Source organism: Athene cunicularia (assembly GCF_003259725.1).
Source record: "Athene cunicularia isolate RWA chromosome 15 unlocalized genomic scaffold, athCun1 chr15_part1, whole genome shotgun sequence".
Taxonomy (NCBI): domain Eukaryota; kingdom Metazoa; phylum Chordata; class Aves; order Strigiformes; family Strigidae; genus Athene; species Athene cunicularia.
Window position 1 is genome coordinate 2,825,796 of NW_020799121.1, and position 27,464 is coordinate 2,853,259.

The following is a 27,464-nucleotide window of genomic DNA, read 5'->3' on the forward strand; positions in this document are numbered from 1 at the left end:
GGAGCAGCTCCGCGGGCTCTGCCATGCTCCAGGCGCCATGACAGCCCTTTGCACAATGTGCCCAAGACGAGAAACACCAGCAAACAGCAAAGACACTCCAGTGCAGCTGTATAAAATTACACTGCAGGGGAGGAGGGTGGGGAAATGAAGAACAGCCATACATCCTCCCTCAGACAGGGCTTGGTTTACACTGCTCCGCTGAGGGTTTGTTTTCTTTTATACTAGGTTGGATCGCAGCACTGGGGGCTGTACATGAAAACATGACCCAGCGTGGCAGCTCTGTGGCTCACAGCGTTGCTGGTCTGCTTGCCTGAGCTCCTGCAAGGACCCTGCATGGAAGCCTTAAAGTCCCTTTCTTTCTTCATTCTGTACCTCTCCCTGCCCCCCCTCCCCTCCCAAGGTGCTTTTTAATCCCTTTGGTTAATGTGAAATTAAGATAATGAGTCAAAGAAAAGAGATGACCAGGAAGGGGGTGGCAGGGGAGAAGGGGGAAAGAAAAGAAAATAGAAAGACGAGAGATTCTTCTGACAGATAATTAGGGAGATTGGTTTACCAGCCAAGGACTAATGCTGGCTTCCCAGCTCAAACAGTCCCTCGTGACTCATTTTGTGACTTTAATTTCTGTGGGGTTCCTTAAGCAGGTGCCCTCTGACAGGTAGTCAATAGAGGACTTCTGGCTGAGCACCAGCGCTTCTTTGGAGAGGTCAGATTCAGAGGTCAGAGAGCAAGGCCTGGGAGGTTGGCGGGTCAGGAGCCATCATGGTGACAGATGAACCTAAACGTGTTCCCTTCTCCCAGGCTGTCCCTCGCAGAGCAGCAGCGCTGGCGTCCCTTGAGACCAGCCCCCTCTTTGCTAAGAGACGTTCCTGTTCGTCTCCTGCTCGCACCTCTCAACTGCTCTTCATTAGCCAGAGAATAGGGCTTGTTCGCAGCCCTCGATCCGATGGTGAGAGGGTGCTGTCTCCATACCTCTCAACTGGTCCTCATTAGGTAGAACAGTCCCCTTTTGTCCTGCATGAAGCCCCCTTTGTTTCTCAGCCACAGCGGGACTGCAAGAGCAGAACCTGATACAAAACAATGCAGCATTATTTAGCCAGAGCCTAAAGTCAAGGAGAGAGCAGCGTTTTGAGACGCTCTCACTGCCTTAGCATGTGCGTGTGTAAACAGCCGCAGATCCTGGCTGGCCTCCCCACTCAGAGCTTAGTTCTTCTTGCTGGTGTTTCTAGCTGGAGTTCACACCACCTTCCACAAGCTGATGTTGCAGGACCTCTCCAAGAATGTATTTCTGAGGTAGTGTAGTTACAAGGATCCCCTTCCTTCATTTTTTACATGGACAGGGAGCAGCTTTTATTCTACTTCTCTGTGTTCTGGGAGGACTCAGCACTCCCCCCTCCCTTTCCTTGAGTGGTTTGCGTGGGTCCCCTGCTCTGTCAGCATCCCCCTGCTTGGTGTGGTGGATCCGTGACCGTTTCGCTTTGCTCTCACCCCTCCCAGGCTGTCTCCCTGCTGCCAGCAGCTGAGGTTGTGTTGGCTGGAGTCTGATTAGTCATTCTGTCTGAGATTTCTTTCAGATTGAGGATAATGATGGCAAAAAATAAATTAATTTTCTTTATAATTGGATTCCCGCTTTTCCCTGAAGAGCTGATGCCTTTTTAAAAAGCAGCGTCTATCACCTCTGTGTTGGTGGCTGTGATACTGCTGCAAAGTGGTATCACCACAGAAGTGTCTGGTAGGTTATAAATCGAGTGGCAGAATTAAATGCCTACATGCCTGGAGTGCCAAGGTCGGGTCCCTGATCCCATTAGCCACTTCTTTCGCCTAGAAACAGCTGGAGCACAGCTAAGCATCAGCTACAAAATACCTCATTCGAGTAGAAACTGCAGAGGGAAACTGAAAAGAAATGAACACAACTGTTGGGCTTTTGGGTCCCATCCACTGCAAAAAGTGAGAGGGCTGGGATTAAACAGTGCTCAACCCCTGAGAAAGAAAACAAAGCCTGATTTTTTGGAGCAACTGGGGAGCCAGAATGCTGCTTGCAATGAATAGTGTTTGCAAAATTAAGGTTGTCTTTAAGTATTTAATTTAAAAAAATAAAAATAAAAAAAAAATTTGAATGTGGATCAAGCCACAGCAGAGCTTCATAGAAGCAGGGGTAGGGACAAGGAGCTCATTGTCCATATGCCGGTGATCCAGAGAGAGGAACTTCTCTGTCCTGTGCAAGAGTCTGAATATTAAAGTCCTCTATAAATCCAACCTGATTTGTGAGTTAATTGGAGTGGGGAAACCAGGACAGAGGTATGAAGAAATAGGGCTTTGTGGGTTTCCTGGTACACCTCTCCCAAAGAGATCCTCCTTCATTTGGATAATGTTTCTGTGGCCTGCAGGGCAAGCATTTACACCAACATCCCTGTGCCAAGACTGTTGCGTCATATCGGTCAAGGTTTGTTTTGATACAACCGCAGACGGCGTCACGTGCTGCACAACAGCCGAACCGACATCTCAACCACCTTGGGAAGCCCTTGCCTGGTGACCTCGAGCCCTGCCACTGAATATAAAGGGCGCTGTGGGAACTGGAACGATGGCTACAATTCTGCATCTACAGTCTGTTGGGTGTTGAACGTTCCTACCCTATTGTACCCTTTCATTCTGTGCAACCCATGCAGAGAAACTGGTACGGGCCTCCCGTGTGACTCAAAGTGGTGACACACATGGGGTTGGGTGTTTCTGGCAAGCAGATGTTTCAGTGGGCAGCTAAGAATTTTGTTGGGGGGTGGTTGGTGTTCTTCCTGTAGCAACCTCCACTGCTGTTTGCAGAAAGTCTGGAAATTCTGATGAGTGGCTTGAGCAAGGGTCGTATCCAGTGGTTTGGTCACCAGCTGGTGTTTGTTTTCAATTTTGTGCTCCCCCTGTGCTACCTTGCTGATGGGTGGGGTGCTTGGCACCACCAAAGCAGCTTGTGTCAGATGCCCAGGGCTCACCGCACCTGCAGCAGGGTCGTTATCCCAAGAGGACCGAGTGTGCACCAAAGTGGGAGTAATTTTCTCCTGGAGTTTGGATTTGCTTTGTGGCCAGGGTGGGCAGCCAGCACAGCCAGGGTGAGTGAGGGTCCAGCACAGCGCTGGCCTTCAAGGCTGCTCCCTGTTTACAGCTCTTTCAGCGTGCAAATGCCGTAGCAGGGTGGGACTTTCAGTCTTGCAGCTAAGAGTTTTCTGTTTTGTTTTGAACTGTAAATATAACACAATTGTGTTTATATAATGCAGTTATGTGAGATGCTGCATATGGGTTTTAAATAGAACAAGGGTTAAATTTAGCCTCTTTTTTTTTTCCCTCCCATTGATTTTGCAGAGATAGACTTGTGTTTGAAAGACTTCTCACCCTTGAGTTTACAGGACTCTGTACTGCATGATCTCACTGCTAGTATCTCTCTCTTTCTCCACCCTTCCCTCCCGTTGTTTGCTATTCTGACTGAAGATGAGACATAAAAAGTTAAACAAACTTTTTAAAGACAAGGAACACATCATCCTATGTGTTTATGCAGTATTAAACACAACAAGATCATTATCTGGAGACACTGGAGACCGGATTCACATTGGATATAAATGAGAAAAGTTCCCATCATGGACATGATTTACACCAGCGTAGGGTTTGGCGCCAGGGTGTATAAAGATGAGCAAGAAAAAAGAAATTTCGTTTTGCAGGCTTGTACTTTTTAAGCATGCAAGCACTTCTTATAATCCTCCAATTAGAAAGTGGAAAAAATTATTGCAAAAAGAAAACAATTAGGCTGAACATAATCACAAGAGCAAACTTTCAAATTATGAGTGTATTTGTCTTTTTAAACCTGACTCAGTTCTTTTCCAGACAGCAGAAAAGTGATGGACCCAAACACCGGGTCTGAATTTCACCACTTCTTAGAGGTCAACACTTGGAATTTACTTCCTAAAATGAGCAGAAATTATGTCTGTGATTCACAGCCAATAGCAATGCAGAGGGTTTTGCAGCTTGCGTTGGCTTTGTCATATAGGATTTTAGGAGAAGCTTTTCTTCAGCTTCAGCTGAGGTTATTTTGAAGTTTCCATTGTGATCCACAGGTCCTGGGATCTCTGCAGTAAATTACTGTAATTTTATGCTTGGAGGCAAATCCTTGGTTTAGCTAAGCTGACTATCGTAAACAGCACCGTATTTTCAAGGCTCTCAACCAGCAGCATCCCCTCAAAAGTCTTGGATGCAAAGTGATTTTAGGTTTATAAACAGGGTCTCTGAGGAAGAAATTCATAATCTACCCAAAGCCATGCAGAAGGTCAGAGCAGGATCCCAGCTCAGGGATCTTACTCTGTAGCTGCTTTCATGCTACTGCTTCTGCTCTTTCCATCCGACTGATACTTCTGTCCCTTCTTCTGGGACACCACAGCCATGCTTGTAAGAAATTCCCTTCTTTTATAGCATATAATGACATATATTCCCTGTTTAACAGGTGAGGAAACTTGGGGAGGCAAGGTTAAACTGGAGATAGTTTGGAGGAAGAGGAGAGATGACAGTCTCTTGCCTCACCCTTTGTACATGACCTGGAGCATGTCTCAAGTGTGCTGCCAGTCAGGTTGTGCTAATGCATGGGGGGACCGCAGGACATCGTGTCCCATCAGCTGAGCTCTTAATTCTGTGCCTGCAGGATGATGGAGTAACCTGGCCAGAGGAAGGCAGAAACTCTGCTCCTGCTGAGCTTTCCTTGCATGATCTAGATAAAAATTGTTTGGTGAAAGACTAGAAAAAAAATTGATTTCTCAAGCGATAAAAGACTGGCCTGGTTTAAAAATTTTTATTTCTAATCTCAGTTAATTAATATTTTCAGTGCTGAAAACAATAATAAAGACAATATCAACTTCTTTAACTTACTGAATCTGATTTCCAGGTGAAAATCAAGGCAAAGAGAGGTTCTTTGGTAAGCTGATAGGTCTTTCTGCGGAAAAAAAAAAAAAAAAAAAAAGAAAGCAAAATCATAAATATTGTGTTTTATTCTCTTAGGAAGGAAAAAAATGCCCGAAAGAGACACATTTGGAGGAAAAATCAGGAAAAATTTCATCAGCCAAATTTTTGGTCATATCCACAATTCACTACAGCCTAGAAGAGTTCCAGTTCATCACTGGTCTTTCACTCATATTTGTGAACTAAGTACAAGTATGAACTTCTTCCAACTCTAACAAGGATGGCATATTTATCAGAAACTTTAAAAGGCAACAGGCAGAAATAGTTTTTTACTAATATGGATCCAAGGCTTAAAATAATTTGTACACCCTGAGGACCTCTCTGTTATCTCGCAGTTCCTTCAGGAGAGAATTGCCATTGCTTCCTGGCAGCAGAGATTTGATGCACAAAGGAAATCTGAATCATTTCCTACATTGTGAGATCTGGACCAGTCCATGTAAGGTTTAAATTAGTGGATGGACTGGCAGCTTGCATCATTCTCTAGGCCTATTGGTGACATACCAAGTGTACATGGCATTTATTGGTTTCAGGCTTGGCTGAAATGCTGGGGTTTCAGCCCCAAGCCCCAAATTAAGGTTGACATATGGGTGATTCCCACAGCCCTTCCCAAAAGGGGGATGAGTTTGCCTTTAGGCTTCCCTCCAGGGTGCAGCGGCCTTGCAGACAGAGCCATCGGGTAAATGAGCCCTGGGTGTCTGCATTAAGTGAACAAGGGTCAGGTGTCCCACTTGGGGATAACAGCTGGGACCACTTGCAGGAGGGGCAGTGTCTGTCTGTGAGGTGGATGCCCTGTGCAGAGTTCCCTGTTGGGGAAGGACCTCCCGCCTCCCTGGGACTGGGCTCCAGTCGGGTCTGGCTTTTGTAAACACAGGCTGTGTAGAGATTCAGTCTGTGGCTTCCTTGGTCTTATGTGTTTGGCTTGTTGACTTGGTTGTCTCCTGTTCCTTCTATGGGAGACTGCATTTCACCATTGATTCCACCCATTGTTGTTTGTGCCGTGTTGTTGGTGGTGTCAGTGGGATTGATGTCAATTATGTATAATCTGACTTGTTTGTACCCCCAGCACTCACCCATGTACTGACCCTTTTGTATCAAACACAGTTTGGTTATTGGTTCATCTTTATGCTGGCTGTGCCCTTTATGCTAGGCCTGATAACTGGCAAAACATTGGCCCGTTCTGGATTTGAAGCCTGGGTTTATTTTTGAAGATGGGACAATGCTGTGGTTGAATGGCACGTAAGTTGATTCCCGTTTTTGCTGTTTGCACTGTCCATGGTCTCTTCCGCTGCTCCTTCCAGGACACCCTAACTCATACTAATTGGGTGCTGGCTCCAGGCTTTCTATTTTAATGCTGTTTGATGATAATAATCATTCCTGTAGGATGAATGGTTGAGAACAAAGACAGGAAACGTCCCCCTGATTAGATAGAGGCAGGGGAGCCATTGGAGGAAAAAAACAAATGACAAAAATGACAAATGAGGGTCCTGTAACTTCTGCCATCCTTCTGGGGCATGTGGAAGGACCTGGAAGGATATATGAATAGGACCATCATTTACTGGTTTGGCAAACCATATGTTGGAAATCTTCAAGTATCATCTCCATCTGCAAACAAAGGCCAGCAGGAGAGATAAGGCCAGGCAGCTACCAGAACTAAGCTGTTTCGGGCACAGTTACACAAAGCCTCCTTCATTCCAATCGTATTGAAACTAACAGTGACCTTTCCTATTGCCTTAATGCTGTTACTGGATAAGAGGGGAGGAGAAAACACTCAGATGTAGGTTTAGGTGATGAGCAAAATATGGGCTACATCTACAACATATTCTGAGTGCAGACCTGAGCACTCGTTGGAGTCTGACCTTATTTCTTGTTGACTTGTGTTGATGTAAAGTCATGCCCAGGGTAAGCTTGGTGTGCTTCTTGGGAAACACCAGAGAAGATAAATGGGCCGTACAACCTCAACAGCAACCTAAGTGTGTGTGTTTCCACAGAGTAGATGGATGTGGTCTATCTGCCTTCTCAATTTCTGGGTAAATCTGTCTTTACAGTATTATCAAATATTTCCAGGATCCTAAAAGGGCATGTAAGTGTCTTGCTGCATGGGCAAGAAGGTTGTGCAGGAGCCTGCGTTGGGCTTTAGGTGTCAATCCCTACGTAGAAATGTGAGTCCGTGGAGCTTGGATCAGGCAGTACTCAACCCTGCATCCTGGCCAGGTACCAGAGATGCTGTTAGGATCTAGTTTTACTTGGGCCTTTTTCTTTCTCCAAATACAGAAGTGATCTGTAAACTGGTCAAGAGCACTCTAGTATTTCCTGGGGGAAATAATCAACAAAAGGGAACTCTTTGACTTTGGTCAAATGGTTGTCAGAATATTGTAGCTTCTACAAAACGGCAAGGTTTTCATTTTCAGTGGTTGAAAACTGAGTGGGAGCTGGAAGTACAGGGGAGCTGGTTCTGATTAGCCCCAAGTCCCCACATGCTGTTGTGCATTGCAGTTGTATTTTTGTTTGTTAAAGTTTGTTTGAACTAATTCTATTTAGTACTAGCATTTAGAGCATTGCCTTGCTTTTGTTAATGATCATTGTGAGCTAAGGGTATGAACAGAATATGGGCACCCCTGTGAAACCCCTAAAACCAGGGAACTTGGGCTAGAAGGGGCTCTGAAGTGCGCAGGAAGTTTGACTTCTGCAGCTTGGTAAAACCTCCAAAAGTCTTTCTGAAGATGAATGAGACTTAAAGGCCAAACTTCTTCCTTTATCACTGTTTTGACTGTAGTAGAGGCAAAACCTGACCTGGAGAACAGCGCTAGGTCTTGTTATCTGTGGTGTTGGCCTGCTCCTGAGAAGATTCTTTCAATAAAGAGTTACTATGGTTCTTGGTGATGTCTAGGTTTAAAGCCAGTAGAAATCTGCTGGAAGTAAATGGAAATATTCTGACTTGAATACCTTTATTTTAAGCTCTGGGATAAAGTATACTTTCTAATGCTACAAGGCTTTTGTTGATAGCATTTTTGAAAGAGAGAATGACTTTTTAGGTGTGCTCTTATAAAAACAAGTCTTCCATCTGTGTTTAGTGATAATTTATAACTGCTTTCTTAGACCTGTGCTGTGAAATAAATTAGTGACACGCCTGGAAAATACTGGATTGGCTTTAAATGCGCTGCAGAGCCTTTTTGTTTCTTCTATCCCACATTTTTAAATTAAAGAAACGTGATGATTTAAGGCGTTTGATCTCTGAATGTTGCAATTTTTATTAGCATTTGTTTCCAGTTGTGTGTTTTCCTGGTAATCAGTTTATGGAACCTTTCACCTCTAGATCTCTACCTCCAGTGTCACGTGTGTTGCTCAGGTCCAGCCATCTGGCTCTTCTCTCCCACCACTGAACAAGTGTGGGGGGGTCACTTTTTTTCTGAAAAGGCAGAAGAACAAATGCTTCTGTAGCCATTGCTACTTGGCAGCTCTGTTGGATGGCCTCAGCAGGGGCAAGGAGGAGAAAGCTGCAGAGTGACCTACTGGTCCCTTTCTAGATAACGATATTTCAGCCTGGGATTGAAATGTTGCTGGAAGTTCTGCCAAGCAAATCAAGCTAATGCATGATTCCAATTCTGAATAAGGTATTTTTCCCTTCCCCCTTCCTTTGGAGGGTCTAGTGAATCAAGATGTAGCTTCAAACCACTCATATTGAAATTGGGCAGATCTGTCTTCCCCATCCCGAGGCCAGTTCAGGATCTGTTATGTACCCCTCATGTTCACAGGCAACAGCCAAACAATTGGCCTAGAGCAGTACTGTATGAAGAGCTGGTCTAACTTCAGGAGGGAGGTTTTAAAAAGGTTGCTGAAGTTTAAAAATCTTTAATAATTTATTATTCTTTATTTCCAGTAGAAACACTTCCAAAAGTGTTCCTCGGTCACTCCCATTCCCTTGTACCTTCAGATATTTATGAGGACACTATTTCTGAGTTCAGTTCTTCTTCAACTACTTCAGTATGTACAGATCTTCCTGCAAGGAGTCCACTCTTCCCAAAATGCTGTCCTGTCAGCTCTGGTGTATCCCAGATGAGCTACCACTTAAGCAAAGTACCATTCCCTTTGTAAAAAGGGAAAAGCTATAATTTGGCTTGCTGCAGACGCAGCTTTGGGGCTTGGATTGCTCTCCGAAAGCACAGTCTATGATTCTGACCTTAAATAGGCTCCGTAACATGTCGTTCCAGCCTCTGTGTGTGTGCGCGCGCGTTGTTAACTGTTTCCATGTTTTTGACAGATGGCTTGGTGTACCTCGCAGCAAAGCCAACATCCTGTTGAACAAACAATGAGGAAAGAGGAGGGAGGAAGAATGGGGTGTGGGAGAGAACACAGGATGCCATTTATATTTTTATTTATGCAAGTGTTGGATTTTTTAAAAAAAATATTGTGTATGTGGCATACTGAGAATTGGGGAGAAAATGGAACTTTGAGGCTTCACTTATGAGGAGTCTTCAAAGAGAAGACTTCTAAACCTCCCTCCAGAGACTATAAGATGTGTCATTACTCTTATTTGTACTGACATCATGGGGAGTCATGCCGTTCGAGTGGAGTTACTGGGTTATGTATTTTGTAAGGCGCTCTGTCCATCAGGCTCTGGCAGTGGTGTTTCTTTGGGAAAAGCTTTCAAGGTTCAGGCCGTACAGTGTTTTGCTTTCAAGGTTTATGCACATGTCTGAAATGTCAGGAGCCCTCATCGTGCTTCATATTTCAAGGAATTGTTTTGCTGAGTGACACCTTATTCTACAACCCTAGAGTTGCCATCTGTGGTTCAGCATATGCTTTAACAAGAGCAGACTGTCTCATATAAGATAGGGATGATGTTTCCTTTTGGTCAGAGCACTGGACTGGGACTCGGACTTAGGTCTGTGGGGTGAACTTGGAGAAACCAGGTCAGTCTTGTCAATCTTTAGTGTAAACAGGAATATTTGACTGCTTTTGCAAAGTACTTTTGAGATCTAGAGGTACAGAATGCTTTAGGCTTGAAAACATCTCCAAATAGCTGGTAGCTCTCTGTTATTGCAGTAGCCAGTAGAAAATGTTCTTGGTCTTGTAGGCAAGCTTTGCCAGTGGCATTGGTGCCCAGTCTTGACAGAGGAATAATCCCAGGTCAGCCAGAGAGTGGGGCCCAAGTGACAGAAACTTGTTTGATGAATGGCTTGAGAACCAGTGCAGCTTCTTGTGTATTATTGTTGAAGTCCTCATTGGGCTGTAACTCCGTTCAGATTCTCCATAGCAGAGCACACAGCAGTTTCCACTGGTTTCTGATGGCTGCTGTAGGAGCAGATCCTGTCTCAGATGTCCCTTCCGAACAACAAGAGTTGCTCTTGCAGGACCACAGCACCAACTGGCATCTGCCCTCCCTGGTCAGCGTGGTTGATTTAGATGAACATAGAGTTCAGCTGACCCTAGCTCCTCAAAGAAAAGCCAACTCTGCTTTACACCTCTTTCTTCTGTACCTCAGTCTACATGTTGTTCTGCTTTCTGTCTACTGTGACCCAGCTCTTCTGTTTACCTTTGGATCAGTTTGGTTTTTTTCCACTCTCACATGAACCATATGCAAATTTAACATCTTTCTCTCCTTTTATGTTTCTGCATCCCTACTTCCTGTGATCTTGTCCTAGTTTACAATAGAGTTCTCTCTGGTCAGATACCATACAAGCGTGCGGGTGACTGAAGTAAATTCCTCCCATTTGGGATTTTCCTGCTACAGAACAAACCAAATGTTCCTCCTGAGTCTGATACTGTAGATTTCTGTTAGCTTCTCAACACGCTGCTTCCTGGAACAAGGAAAGCAGAGCTGGTGATAGTTCCCACAAGAGCTGTCGATTCCGATACTCCCTGCTTCTGTGCTTGCTGTTTAGTAACTCCAGTTAACTTCACATGTACAATCCCTTCAATGCAGCGAGGGTCTGCTGCATGAGGCCATCAAGCTATTGCCAGAGGCAGCTGGACAGTAGCATTCTGCTGCCAGAAAATGAATTTCTGCTGAACACCTTACCACAAAGGTGTAACTTATCCCAAGAGCTGGGTATATCAGTACTTTCCCGCCAAGAGCTGCCAGTTCCAAGATCAAGAAGCAACCATGAAACCCTCCAGTTCTGCAGAGGCATCTGCACAGACCCCAAGCAGTTCCCTGTCCCTGAAATAGCATGGCCCGTTAAATGCTACCAGCTGAAAAAAAAAACCCACGCCATGGCCGGCACTTTGGGAGACATCGCTATGCCAAGTCCCCGTTTGCAATACATCATCCCCCTTTCCACAAGTTTCCCAGGCAATGGGAATGTTTTTCCATCCTTCCTTGCTAGTAATGAAGTAAAGTATAAAGTGAGTTATAAAGATGTTTAAAGGAGCTTTTGCCCTGGCCTGGCCTGGAAGATCTGAGGTCATTCACAGTGCACATTACTAAATATGTGTAGGGTCTTTGGAGCTTTCTTCCAGAGAAACAGCTAATAAAGCTAGCTGCCTGTGTTTGTTGTTCATGCCAAGACACATTCCAGCATCTGATTATTTTATGTCATTACTTTAATGTGGAAAGAAAGAAGCATTAATTTTTCCAGGTGGATTGGCCTGTTTGGGAAGGTCACGGCTTATGGTAGGTGGATTGGATTAAAACTGACCCAAACTACTATGTTGGTAATAAACTTAGTGTAACTAAATTTTAGTGTAACTAAAACTGAAGAAGGAAGGGTATGGCAGCTGAATTCCTGACTTCCATTCTGAAGCATTTCTGCATTTGCAGATTTGACATGAAATTGAAAAAGAAAAGAAAAAGAGACAATAGCATTGTAGTTGCTGAAGTGGCTCAAACTGCAAAGGAAACATTACAAACTCATGTAAAAGACCTCCTTGTAGCCATATGTAGTACAGATACCAAGGAGGCACTTCTGTTCCTTCAGAAATTCTGTAGTTTGAGTGGGAGGAAGAAATTATTCCCATTTGGAATAAAGCACCAAATTTACCGTGTTCTGCAGGCCAGCTTTAAAAAATTGATTTAATATTACCAAAACACTTTGTTAGGATTAGTCACTAGAACGTTTTTATTGTGGTAAATAATGCAGAAATGTAGCAAACATTCTGACATTTCCACCAGAAAAAAAATCATCAAAATCAATACTTCTCTTTAGATCTCTGCTCTTTTCAGATAATTACTGTTTCAACTCTTTTTAAACCATCTGTGCTCTTAGTCTGAGGTCTTGGTCCTTAGATATGTGACCAGTCTTTACTCATGGGAATAGGGAATAATGAATTTTGTGAAACTGGATACGTGAGTATGGACTCTCTAAATCAGAAAAAGTCATAGATTCATGTTCTGTAGGTCTGGTTTAATTTTTCACTTTTGTGTCACTTCATTGGCATTTCTCTTAATTCTCCCTAACATAGCCAGAATTGGAAACAGGACATCTGAGTCTGGGAATTTGTGGCCAGCTTCTTATCTCTCATTGGTTTTCCACTACTGTAACTTCAATGACGGATCATCTTTTTTTGTTTAAATATTCTGGTGTGAGAGAAATGAAGACCAAAGGACTTTGGATAGTTTATGATGGGTTACTGGATATAAGTGGAAAATTAGAAGTGATCCATATCCGGTATATTCAACTCTGTTATCCATTTAATCATTGCAATTCCAGGCACTGTAAATTTCTAAATGTTATTTGAAAATGAAGTGGCTCATTACAACTGATGTTGCTAATCCTTCTGCTGGCAGTAGCTCCACTGCTGAAATAACATAATTTGTGACTTGCAATGATCAATGGTGTTGTATGTGGGTTAAATCTAAACCCCAGTTTTCAATGGGTTTCTCATATCTTACAACACAGTTGTTAACTACTACATGTGGCTGTTATGTTTGACGTTAGATGGCGAAGAAGTGAAAATAAATATTTAAATCCTGTTTATGTGTGGTCCTGCCAAACAGAATGAAGATAGCAGGCTGGTGTCCAATACTCTTAACTGGAACTACATGGCTTTTGGTTCTAACTGAACATAGAAATTCCTGGGTTATGCTGTGCATTATGAGGGCTTTCCAGCTAGTAAAGGGTTTTATAAAGAGAGTAGTCATTAATTTTCCAGGTCTGAGGATAGAGAAGAATTAATAGGTCTCATTTTCAAGATACTAGGGAAAACTTTTCTCTATAAGCAGCAGAATAAGATTGGCTGTTCCCAACAGCTTCTAATTCTTGTCTAAACTGTAATACAGGATTCCTGTTCAAAAGTGATCTGTGAGTTTTCACTGAAAACTCTTTGAGATCCCATATTCAATGCTTCCTAAACTTCTGCTGGAGATACATTTCTTTCTGCAGCAACTGCAGCTGTGAAGGTCCTGGGCAGCACTTGACCTGCTTGGTAAAATGGTTTCATGAGTACAAAACATGTTTATGCAGATAAGCCCATTTTCAAACTTGGTGTCTAAAATGTAGATTAGTTTATTTGAAATCTGAATTAGAATATATTGACTTCAGCATTTGGTGGAACATTGCAGTGATGAGCCCAAGGATACATATGCTTTGGATTCTGATCAAAACATTAAAAGTTAAAAGATCAGATTTGTTCCAATCCTGAAAAGCTGGGTCTAGTGTAGAAGGTGAAGCATCATTACTGATCTGTTGGTAGGGTGAGATTATTTAATCTCTCTGTGTTAGCACCTTCTTCGAAAGTGGTGTTTAGTACAGCTCTCATCTCTCTAATCCACATTTTTGGTTCCATTCTGCATTTGTGAAAGTTTCTTCTCAAAAGGAAAAATTTCAGTGACTATATAGGTTTGAAAAAGGAAACTAAAAGCACCAGCAAGGCAGAAGAGGTCTTTCAGGTTGGTTGCTCAGCTTTCTTAATAAACTGCTGAAGTTTAAACATGGCCTTGCTCCTTCAGCTCAGCTTCTCTTTCTTCCTGGCTTAAGCTGTGGAAAAAATAACAATAAAACTTTGTATTGTAATGCAGAATGTAATGTTCACAATGTCAAGATTCATTGCATTCACCCATCACAAGAAAAACATGACCGTGGTCTAGATCTTGGATGGGCTCCAGGGGTTGGATATCGGCAAACCCTATGCGTCTGTTTGGGGTTTTTTTTTTGGTCTCTCATGCAAAGAACTGAAGCCTGCAAAAAAGAAGCCTTCTCAGTGTCACAGAAACTGCTTCACACCCATCGTCAAGCTGTAAGCACTGCGGCAGAGGAATAGAACGGACACAATGTGGGACAGACAAGATAATCATATATGACCTGCAACGATTTTTCTGCTGGGCAGCGAAAGCAGTTGATCAAGGCCCAGGAATACACAGTACATTATCCCATGCATCTTGGAAACCCTTCAAAACCTCCAGGGTTGGACATGCCTCCAGATATTTGTGAAACTGTTAGAAAGCAAGGAAGGATGGAAATACATATGTGCTGGAAAACGTAAGGCCTTTGGTTCCCCTCAGATTGTTTCAGTGGTATCTTCCTGAATTTTCCTCAATATCTTGGGGACGAGTGGAGACAACAGAAATTTGAAAAAAGTTAACATTTCAGGAATATTTTTTGATAATGATATTATTAGAAAACGAGATTATTTCAAACAAATCAGATTGATTCTTTTTGTAGCCTTGAGTCACTTCTGAGTTACTTTTACAACAGCAACAATGAATTCTTACACCCTCCACGTTTTTCCCATAGCTCAAAGTGAAAGATACCTTCTTACTGAATGTGCTCCCATTTAGGTAGGCATTCACTTCTGAGGAAGAGAAGACATTTGACCTAAGTGGTTTCACCAAACTTGGAAACATCTCCTCTGTAACTGTTTGCATGGTCAGGAGGACAGAGGGAAAAAACACAAATCCTTGAATTCCTTATTCCAAAGAAGTTCACAGAATAGTTTTTCCTGGAAAAAATGAAATTTACAGGCTAGCTGGACACTAATAGATGGTATGTGTAGTGCTAATTCTGAACTCTCTGCAGCAGAAGCAGCTGGGAAGTTTAGTGAGACCATGGCCCGTGGTGCTGGGCAGTATTTACTGGGTACTATGAGATATATTTTGCTTGAAATTTGGAGTTTGTACCAAGCATTTTAAATTAACAAACAAAAAGCTACAAAGCAGACGCTTTTCCCTTGGTTTACTGATTTTTTATTTTTTTTTTATTCTTGCTGAAATAAGTTCTGTTCTGAACTTCTTCAGATGCTCCTCCAGCTCTATATCCACCTCCAAAGTTGCCTTGAGTCAAGACAATTCATCATGGAAGAAGCTGGACCATTGCAGAGCTCTAGGAATGAGTTGGGGCTTTGAAGTTCTCTGCAATGACTGCTCTGGACTTACCCTGGGGACCCAGGATACTCTCGTTGCAGAGCAATCTATCTTTCATGGATTCCTAGAGCCTTCTGGGATGTGGGAAAACCGGGCTTGCTCAGCAGTGGACTGCTAAAAAGCTGTCAGAACAAGCTGGCTGATAATGCAGCAGATTTTCACTGGAAACCCATGTTGTTTATGTCAGGACTTTGTTGAGACCAGCATGCCTGCAAGGAATGTCTCAGTATTTGACACATTTGGACTCTACAGTTTTCTGATGCAATTTCTGGACCAGTTTGGATCATGGTTACATGCCTTTGGTGAAACTGTAGCAATGAGAGTGTCATGAAAAGAAAGGATCTTATATCCCTCAGATCTGCCCCACTAAAGTATGTCCAGATGGACAGATGACCTCCAGAGGTCCCTTCCAGCCTAAATTATTCAGTGACTCTGTCTCTAGCATTCCAGAGGGAGTGTTAGATGAAACTGGGACCATCCCATATGGGGAGGAGGATAGAGTTATATCTGCAAGTCCTGTATCTTGACCCCATCCTCTGCCCTGGCCATCCATCACCGGGCACTGGTATTTTATTCTACCAGGATGTCAATCACCATTTCAATTAGTGAGTGGGAGGAGAGAGTGTGGATGATAGCACCCGGTCTTCCATTTGATTTAGGATGAATCACACTTAAGAGGGCATCTGAGGTTAAAGAACACAGGATTCTGTGCACATGTATAAATCAACAGGCCTGAGGTTTTCATTATTCACCTTCTAGTGTATGAAGAGATATGACTCACTGGATCATAAAAGAGATCAAATAGCTTTGTTGCTAATAATTCTTTCCTTGACCCATTCCCTGGCACATTAGGTTTGTAAACAGAGTTTTAATGGCATCCCTTGGAAGTAATAACATCACGCCTTTATAGCACCTTGGCTGGCTGTATGCTCCTGGCTATAACTGTGCTCGGGTTTAATCCTTAGCTGTTTGTGGGAACTAATGTGCTTTCATATCTTAAGTTTTCAGTTATTGCCTTTTTGAGATTGATCATCTCCAGTTACTCTGCCTCCCGCCCTCCTCTTCCACGGATGACATTTGAACCCTCCCAGGAGCCCACAGCTCAGCCTTCCCCAAATGATAAGCGCTCCCTGTAATATTCTGGTGGAGATAACATGCTTGAACTTCAGTGTGTTGTTAATGTCTAATGAGCTTATGGCGCCATTTATTGTTTTATGGCCAAATCGTGATTGTTCATTAACAAAAGTAACATTAGACCATGTGCCAACTTTGGACAGAGGAAAAGGGAAAGCAAAGTGGTATGATGGAGGGTAATAAGAATATGGTACCTATGGTAGCAAACTTCCTGCTGGCTCCTGTGCCGGTTCTGTGCGGCTGCTGCTATGGAGAAGCCTTGAGTGGAGGGAGAGCATCTCTCTCTGGTACAGGGCTCGGGAGCAACAAAGTGCCAGAACCACAGCATGCCATGGCTTTAAAGGGGCGCAGTACTGAACAACTCCCAAATTATTATGGTCTGATTCAGAGCAGGATGAAAATCGCTGTAGTGTTACCATTTGCAGTTTGCTTTACATTGCTTCATTAGCCTCTGCCCGTATGTCTGCCTTATTGTTTGCTGCCTGCTAGAGTGGCACTCCCTTGCACCACACCACCTTTGCTCTGCCTGCCCAGGCTGCAGGGAGGGCTTGCATGGGGGATTGGTGGTTCCCAGGGTGGAAATCCCATGTTCAGGGTTTAGGGGTGGGAGAAAAGCTCCCAGTCTCCATCAGAGAGTTGAACTTCTTGGCGCTGGTCTAAGTCCTTCTGGTGAGATCAGACTGATGGGAGAATGTCTGGTGATGGAGAGCTGTGACCCATCTGGTTCACTATTCTTCTGGTATTGGTGATGGAAAAGGTTCGGATGACACTTGCAGATGGCAGCCTTCAGGATCTGGGTCTAGATCCCAGGTAACTGTGGACTGAGAAAATGCTTAGAGCAAGAGCATGGTAGGCAAGATCTGGGGGTGACTAGGAAGTGTTGCCTGTCCTGCCTGAGGCTGCTACGAGTCTCTGTGTACCTCTTTTTGCCTGTTACTGGCTTGTGAACCCATCTGTCCTCAGTTATGTCTAACAGAGGGAGCTTGCTCCTTTAAAACAACAGAGAATAGCCAATTTGCACTGTGAAGAGCTATATGTAAGATTTTTTTTAACTGGCCTTCCCCACATTCTAGAGGCGTATTTGGATACCAGAAATAAGCAGATCAAGGAAAAAGAAGTAGCTTCCTACCTGCCTATCCCAGTTATTTATATATCCCAGAGATATCTGGTCTAGGGATAAGAAGAAGTGGGTAAAGGACAGGAAGGAAAGAAAAGATGGTTGGGAACTGTCAGTGTAGAATTATGCAGCTTCATCATTTAGTCATGTGTTGTTGCTGAGCCTACAACAGATAAGAGACCTTTGTAGAAACAAAAGCTGAAGCAAAGTTTCAGAAGTTGAGAACTTTTTTTTTTTTTTTTTGATAACTAATTTATTCACAGGATGTCAGACACCCAAATGCAGCAAGGAACTCTGTAGCTGTGATGGTCACAAAAGAGGGGTTTAGCTGCACCATAGTTCAAAGGCTCTAATTACAGCCTGGAATCTCAACTGTTGCAGATGTATGGACCAAGGAGCTTAAGGAGAGTTCTAGAAAGGGAAAACAGTGTGAAGGATGAACAGTGGGTGAGTATCTGGGAGAATCGGGGTTGCTCCACCTCATCTGAAGGATATTCTGTATCAGAGTTTTCATGTTATCACTGTTTTGGTCAGTTCCTATAGTTAATGCACAAGTTCTTGCATTGAAGGAGACCTAAGAAAAGACTTCTTAGGGCTTGCATATAAATAGCTTTGGACTGCCTTATATATATATATATATATATATTGGTTAAGCAAACTTACATGAATAAACAATAGCAATATAATAAACTTTTTATAGATATTGCTCTGTACATGCAGCAGAGCTGTCTGGTGTATTTATTCCAGCTTGTAAACCATGCGTGTTTAGTACAGGATGTGTACTCTTCATCATTTACAGTTGTTTAAATGAAGGCTTTTGTGGTGGTGCTGTCATGCAAGAAAACACTACAAGCCTGGGGTAAAAAGTATTAGGTGTCAGGGGGTGGATATATTAAGCAGGAGATTTAATTAAAAGACCATCATGATACCTTCTAGCTAAAGAGCATATTCAGTTAAAAACTGATTAGAGCTGAATCACCATCTGAGATCCATGAAAAACTTTGGGATGGAGGCTAGGATAGTTAGGTACTCAGTACCTATGGGGTTTTGTAGAACGGGAGTATTTAACTCCCATTAATGTCTCTGGAGTGGTTAGTATAACCTGAAGGCAGAATTCATCTGTGATCTTGTAAAATGACTGCTCTCTGCCAGGAGTAGGCTTGGCTTAAGGAGGAAAAACTGCTCTCTGATGTGTAGTAGAAAGCAGACACTGAATTTGGAGTGCACATTGAGCTCCTACCAGCTCTACTCCAGAGGAGGTGGCCTAGAGAGCAGCAATGAGCAGCCCTTGCAGGACAAACAGGGCTAAGGTGGGAAATTTTCACAGAATCCTCAAGGTAGGAAAAGACCTTGTAGATCACCCAGTCCAACCACTAACCTGACAGTTCCCAACTACACCGTGTCCCTCAGCCCTATGTCAACATGACTCTTAAACACTTCCAGGGATAGGGACTCCACCACTGCCCTGGGCAGCCCATTCCAATGCCTAACACCTCATTCTGTAAATACTTCCTAATATCCAGTCTAAAAATTCCCCCAAATCTTGTAAAATTCTTGAAAAGACAGTCTTCTCTCTGCCCTTCCTTGTGAGTATGGATGGGAATTGCAAGAGCATCTCCAGTATTTAGGAACACAGAAACCTTGTGTATGAGGACAGATGATTAACTTGTTTATGCTAAGGGATTTCTTCCATGGGTGGTTTATTCTAGAACTTCATGTCCACACAGAGCCTGATCAGTAATGCCCAGCTCTAATCTTTCCAGAGGAATACTTGCTTCCATTTTTCCCCATAAGGGAAAGCAAAGTGGTTGATTTACCCGGGCCAGAAGTTGAACATCAGACTCCAGAACCTACCTGGGTGTTAGGGTATGGTAATGTTCCCCTTAAGCAACTACTAACTTGGATGAACCTCAGGTCTGCTCTAGTAAGGCTACCTCTGGACTTGCCATGTAGGTGGACACCCTGGGGCTGCTCTTTACTCAGCCACTAACACTTTGGTGCCAGGACAGTGTCTACTGAGAACACACAGGCTTAGTTTTCTGAACTTTCACCCTGCTCCATGAGGTTTCTCCATCGCAGCAATTTGTGTCTTCCCTCCTCTCTGGCTCCGGTTTTTTTAAAAAAAAAAAAAAAAAAGGTGTGTGGGGGGGAGAAACTTGGAGAAAAATACCACCAGCTCACTCTTTTTGGCTTCTTTGTCCCTTTTCCATGTTGTCTTGAACCTTTTACTCCTCCACAATTCTGCTTGGCAGCCGGGGTGAACTGAAGTTTGACTTGGATGGCTAGTGAGACCACACAGAGTTCACCCTGGCTGGAATTAATTTCCGATGTACAGCTGAAGAATCCCATGCACACACACAAACACAGAGAGCCCTTGCATTTCCTTTTGATTTCCTTCTTGTGCTTCCTTCCCCAGATACACTTTTTATCAGAAGCAGAGCGAGCCACAATGCCATTGCAGACACTGTCAAGGCAAGAGGCTCTGACCCAGCATGGCAGCAGAGCCGGGGGAAGGCGGAGGCTCTTAGATGTTGGGCAGGCAAGCAGACGTGTGAAAAATGGCGAATGTTGGACAACAATAAATGTGGATTATGACTTTTTTTAACGAAGGGTAAAAAAGGATAGTCATCTGGTACTGGCACTTGACAGGGACTTGAGGTCTGATTCCAATTCCTTGTTTAACCACAGATTTCCTTTAAATAATTCTCGTAATCTCTCAATTCCTCAGCTGAGGTCAGAGGCCCATTGTTCTACACCCTATAACAATACAATGGGACACAGTTCCTGCCCCAAAGAGCTTACAGTGAAAACAATCAAAGAATGAAAAAGAAACCCAGGCCTGCCTGAAGTTACACCCTGGTGTTAAATTGAAGATTAGAACCAGACCTCCTGACTCTCTAGGTTTCAAGTCTTCTGCAATTATAATTTTTTTCTGGTTCCTAACTTTAGATTCACACTACAGCATTAAAGATCATCAAAATAGAAAATATTGAATCTATTACCCCTCAGAGTAGGGAAGTGGGAGCTGTGTTTATGATGGGCAGCTATGCTTCTATGGGAAGGACAGTCTTTGTGTTATGGTGGTTGATGGTTTGTATTTAGCACTACCAGCAGATAGAGGTTGGGAGGTTTGGGAAACCGGTTAAAAACTTCAAGGTTACTGGATTTCATATGAATCAGGGTGATGGACCAGTACTGTAATGGGCTTGGCTGGTAAAGGCATTGTGTCAGGCTGCATTGAAGTCCCTTTCTCAACGGGAAGGGAGATGGTTGTGAGGGCATATGGGGATATTTAAGTGGAGAATATTCACTCCCACATGTAGGAGTTGTTAGAATAAGTCTGCGCCCGGAACTAACTCCTTTCCCAGGGCATGGATACATTGAATGCGTGGGGCGGCACACATGTGTGAACTTGTCCCAGGTCCTCTTAGAGCTGGCATGACAGGGCTCACACCGCCAGAATATTCATAGTGCAACGGTTCTGGTGAAAGATGACAAATGGTGTTCTGGTTGTACTGGCAATGCTCTAAAGCATTGACATGCTCTCCATGACTGAAAGATTAAAACTAAAACAGGCTTGTCAGATATCACCCTCAATATCACTGAATAGAGGATCTCACCGTACGTGTCCTACAACCACCTGAAAGGAGGATGCGGAGAGCTGGGGATGAGCCTCTTCAAGTAATAAGCGATAGGACAAGAGGGAATGGCCTCAAGTTGCAGCAGGTAAGGTTTAGACTAGTTGTCAGGAATTATTTCTTTGCAGAACGAGTTGTTGGGTGTTGGAATGGGCTGCCCAGGGAGGTGGTGGAGTCCCCATCCCTGGAGGGGTTTAAGAGTAGGGTCAACTTAGTGCTGAGGGATCTGGTGTAGTTGGGAACTGTCAGTGTTGGGTTAATGGTTGGACTGGATGATCTTCAAGATCCTTTCCAACCTAGCTGATTCTGTGATTCTGTGTTGCTGGAAACCTTGCAATATTATTGCTTTGTTTAAAGTCTCAGCATCTAGACTAACCTGGTAATATGGCAAGTGATAATTTGAGCATGCACAGCCATATATATGCATCCATACACATACACTCTAAATTTTCCATACACAGCTTTCTACTTCCAGAGTATTTCAGTGGCACGACTTCAGTTTTGGATATTGAATATTATTAGTGGGGAAAAATGGGAGTGCTCATATCCTGTGTTTTCCTACTTGTCAGTTTATATGAAACTGGTAGTCACTTCAAGATGTTTAATTTCAGCCAGCTTCAATGACAGGGTAGATACAAGTTTCCAGATTTACCAGAGAGATGGACACACACACATCTCAAGGGACTGCAGGATTCATCATCCCTAACTTTGGGTATCAGAGATTTCCTCTCCATGTACATGACTGCAAAGATTACACCTTAAACGTGTTGTACATCTGCTCAAACACGCAGAGATCTACGTTTTAGCCTGTCTTTTATGTCAAGGGAAATGGTTACTTTTAGGGCCTGATTCAGCGGCTTTATTTCAGATAGCTTCATTAGAATGAAAAGAATCTCACAGCTCAACTGCCTCTTTCTTATGACTGCAAATGGAGTCAATTTACTGGCATAAAAGGAGGTACCTACAGCATGCTGCTGTCTCACCCCGTACTTCCGTGGATCACCAGAGCTGCCTGGTTCTTTGTGAGGGAAGTTAATGGTCACACGTGGTTGCTATCCTGTTGGTTCTGCAGGTCTTGATTTCAGATCCTGACAGAGAAGGCTCGCACAGAAGAGCATTATTAGGCACATAACTGCAACTGGGAGATTTGTCCTTTGCCACTGTCTGAGCTGTTGAATAAGATTTTATGCTTCAAACTCAGGGATGGCAGATTTGACCATACATTGAAATCAGCATCATCCTCCTGATACTCTTAAATTTATTTTGTTTTGGGAAAATATGGGGAAATTACCAGATGCACGAACACACCTTCTAAAGGGAACTGCACTTTAGACCTCAAATTCTGCAGAAGTACAGGCAAAGGATGAAGGGAGGAACAAGAAAATGATCATATTAAGATTCAGTGGTCATTTCTGCTAGTGTGAAATGCTCCAGAATGAGATGGGCATCAAAAACTGATAAGATTTAAAATATAAGTAGTATATTTATTTGGCTTCTGGATTTTGTGTGTTTGGGATGTCTTTGGGTCATACTTTAAAGATTTTCCTTGCAACATCAATGAAACTTGCTTCTTTTAATTTTTTTTTTTTTTTCGTATAATGAGAGCTGAGACTCTCATGTAATTGCTTGTTTCCTGGAGTTGGGGCCTTTAAGTAAATATCAAATATCCAGAAATTCATATTAAAGTCATGAATTGGCAATGCTGTTTTACTTTAGAGAAGACTTTATTTGTGTACAAGACGTAGATAGCTTTGAATTACCATAGAAAGGGAATTATCATTGGTGTTTGCTAGTTCTATTAATAGCTACTACAACAGCAGTTGAGATTTTTTTTCCCTGTGAGAATTTATTTTACTGGGAAAAATTTGGAACATGTCAAAATGTTTCTTTTTGGCGAAGCTGAAAAGCTTCCTCTTGACTTAATTCTGCCTTCCATTATACTACACATTATTTATAATATAAAGGATGAAAGAGCTGAGCCCCATTTGAGATGCTGAAGTTGAAATTAGACAGTCAGTTCTTATTGAAAAGAAGGATTGGGTGGGGTGTCACAACAAACTATTTTCATTAGTTTTCATCTCCTCCAAAGTCTGAGGATACGGGATTTTCATGTCAGTTTGAAACCAAGCCAATTACTTGAAATGTAGATATCTCCGAAATTTTTACCATACAAACATCCAACTTTTGACCAGCCTTTTCTTTTATTTCAGGTTAAGATTGTAATAGAAACACCATGATACAATTTATTTGGTAATAAATACATTTCTTATTTTCTTGTCCCCTGCTTTTCACTTTTATTGGTGACCTATTTCAAAAACAGTTGTTGCAGGCCAATGGAGAGCATACCTTGATGCAACATTAATAACAACAAAGAGGCTTAAATTATAGAAATAGCTATCTGTGTCACATGTTCGTAGTTTTACTCTCCATTTCATAGATCTATAGTGGATAAAATTGTGTGTGGAGAAATGAAGGGGGAGAGACTTGGATAAGAGTGGTGGTATCTGATCCAGGATAATGAAGAAGACAGATCCATGCAGAGATTTATTTTATTTGCTTTTGGCAATTAGCATTAGTAATAGTGTATCTGGGAAGCTGGAACTGCCACGGATAATAACATTATTGCTTTTGAGATGGTTTATCCAGCTCTACTGACAAGAGTTTGAATCAGTGGGGGCTGGAGGTACTCAGCACCTCTGGAGGTGCTCTCCTACATGCTTCTCATCAAATAAACTTTTACGCATCCCTTGTAAGGAGCCCAGAGCAAGAAGAGTTTGCTTTAATGCTGTAAGGTGAAAACAGACTTGCTCTGAATATTTCATAGCTACATTGCTCAATGCATCTGTGCCTTGGTGAGACTGCCAAATCAAACCACACGTTGCTGGTGAGATACCAACTCGTCTGTCATTGCCTCTCTCCTTTGTTACCTCCCTCTGTGAACCAGTAAATTGGGATGGGATCCTGTGGCACCAGCCAGTTGTGACCAGTTCCTATTCTGGGTTTTGAGCTAAATTGTCTAGGCATTGCTTATGAACTAAAAACCCCTTAGCAGTTAAGAGAGCCACCCATTCCCCCATCCTGCCCTCACCTGCCTGCTTTGCATGGGGTTGGTAGAAGGGACCCCACTGCCTCTGTTGTTCCAATTCCCATCTCAGGCTCAAAGTTCAGACCCCACCTGCCTGCTGCAAGGGCTGGTGAGTGACTTCACCGTCTGTTCTGCCAACCCTTCACGAGAGGGAGGAGGACTGCTGAGGGCTACAGTGTCTTGAATCACTTAAAGCATCATCTTGCAACAGCTTGAATGCAAACCATGATGGTTTGTCTTGCATTTTCCTAAATATCTATTGCTGTATATAATAGCCTGTATATGTGTAAATATATATGTTTCTGCAAACAGGGTTTGGTGTATTTGTTACTACAGATCAGCTGAGACATGGTATCTCACAACACTGGGGGCTGTGCTGGTCCACCTTCGTTACCCAACTACATAATCTCAACTCTTTCTTGCTCTGATCTAAGATGGGGAACTTGCTTCTGGTCTTCCTGAAATTCAAACAGTTCTACTCTGATGTAAATTCACTGGCTGTCGTCAAGCTGCCCTGATTTGACATAACGCAAATAACACAAGAGATGGCTCTGAAAGGTAGAAATAGTCTAATGGGTGATGTTTGGCTACTGTGGCTGCTGCAAGCTGGCTGGCCTTGGCTCTGCCTGTTGCAGCTGTAGTAAAAACCCACCAAGGCTGGTATGCTCAGGTGGCATTTGATGCATTGCACATGCTTTACCAGTTGTAATAGTCCTGGTGACAACTTTGCAAGGACAGCAAAGCGTTTCTCACTGCTTTTTCACAGGAAGCAAGTGAAGGGCAGGAGGTCAGTGGTGCTGTGAGCCACAGGACAGGATAGAGGAGGATCTGAGAATGTGGGTTTCCCCATCTCCTTGGGCCCATGCCGCAGCTCCTAAACATGCTGTCCTGAAACCCTGTCAAGGAAGCAGAGAGCCAGAAGGTGTCTCGATCCCCTGAGCAAGAACACAAGCCGTCGGCTGACTGCAGAGCAGCGGGCGTGGGTTGCAGGTTTGAGCTCGCGCAGCAGTGGCATGGGGAGTGCCGCCAGCCCGTCCCTCGTGGCGCCAACCCCTCATGGCATGGTGACGCAGAGCACCCCGGGCAGCCGCACCATCCACCGATGGCTCTCGGCAGTGTACGCTCAGAAGCTGTGTCACCCACGAGCGGGAAGGTGACTGCGTGGGAGTGTTGAGCAAGATCCTTAAGCCCAGGGGAATGTAAAATCCTCTCCCTTCCTGTCTCTGCTCTTTCTGTGTGTATAGAAAGGAGAAGCGATCTCGTGCTGTCTCTGTTCCCTACCTCCTTAGGAACGTTAGGGGAGCTGGGAGCCAGGGACTCACGCGCCCCATTCTGTCGCAACATCCCAACATCAACACCCTCTGATCTATGGTATCTTGAGAGTTTGCAGCTCTTGTGTGGAGATGGAGTATGAATAAGGGCCCCCCAGTGTATTGGGAATCAGGCCTGTGGGTCTCCCGTGTCAAGTGAGTCATAATGTATTAGATCCGAGGACTTCCCCCACGGGTGTTTAGTCTCAACAAACCCAGCTAATTCAGATTTAACTTAGCTCTTAATATGCTACATTGCTGAGTCTTCTAATTAATGCCACATGTTGCAGTCAGCTGTCATACTGAATAAATGTTTACAAAGCTATTAATGTACTGTATTTGTAAACCAGACCAGCTCCTTTTTGGAAATCATGTGGCATGTGTTTTCCCCTCAAAGATGAAAAAAGTTTTTTAGCAATAATGGATACTTTATTTTTGCAGCAACGGCCACTTCCCAAGAATTCATTGCTAACTTTCTTGGCCTGTAGCCATTATCCCGGGGAAGGGACATGGGGAAAAGCACTGTCTTTTGAACAGAGACACTGAGCTGAGCTGTTCAGCTGTCTTGCCATGGTGGGCCGAGGGGCTGGTGAGGACCAGCAAGCCCTGTGCAGGGCGGTGATGCTGGGGAGGAGGCAGTCCATGTGTGGGACAGCAGTTCTCCTGTCCCCAGCTGCTGCAGTACGAGAAAACAGGGAAGGAGACACGTTGTCAAGCAGTCTGCAGGCCATCTGCCTTCTGCTCGGGGGCCCTCCCCGGGCTGGGGACACGGACTGGCCAGTGCCATCCCCACGTGGCCAGCACTTGCCTGGCACAGGGATGGGGTGGCTGGGGCGGTGGATCATGGAGGTGGGAGATCCCATCTTCTTCCTGGAGCTGCTGCTGAACAGCTTTCTCTGCACGAGTTCACACTGCTGTTTTCTTAGGTGTTTTGGTTGTGTGTTTAATTCCTTCCTGGGGCTCCAGGGAAACAGCTTTCTTCTGTTGGGATTCATGCACTTCTGTTTCATCTCTGGTCTGCCACAGAAACCATAGGTGATGCCAAAGCACTTTGAAAGCTTAGGGAGAGTGAGGCTGGGACCTGCACACTGCCACAGCTCCTGTGTCCCTCTAGGCAAGACATCTGACTGAAGGATTTAGGCACATTGTCCTAGTTGAAGTCCATGGGAAGTAAATATCTAACCCTGAGCTGAGGCTCAAAAACCATCCTTAGCAGCACTCTTTGCATCTCCATCCTCCAAAACAGGGCTAATGGTAGAGCCTCCATCACAGGGTTTGTGAGGGTGATAGATCAGAGTGGTGTAGGGGGGCAGAACAGCTAAGACAGATGCAGGTGGTCACAGCAGGGGTCCTGCCCCTCAGCATGGGGCTGCAGGTGCCAAGCCCATGCAGGGAGGTGGCCAGGACAGCTGCCAGGCCCTCAGCTCATTTCATGTATGGGTGGTTTGGGGATGAAGGCTTTCCATCAGCTCAAGGAAGGAGTATGAAATGGGAGCTGGGATTTGGTATCTCCAAGAAGCTGGAATTCCACTAGAGAGGGAGGGGGAAAAGCTTTCCTCTTTTTTTCTTAGTATAGTAGCTATATGACTGAAAAAATGAACAAAACCCAACCAGCTCTCTGCTGTTCTTCCTTGCCTTTTGTGAATAAAATCCTTTCATCTAAAATCAACAAGCAGGCAAATGACTGATGCTCCCAATGCTTTGGAAAGAAGGTGAATGTCCCCCAAAGGAGCCTACTGAGAAAGTTTTCATTCCAGCAGTAATTATATAAATAAAAATTGCATTTTCTGTGCTTTTAACCAGCTGCAACATAGGCTAACACACTGCATATTTTGGAATAACTAATAGTGAAACCCACTGAGGTAAAGTGAATCACAGTTAAAATTATTTCACTAGTGGG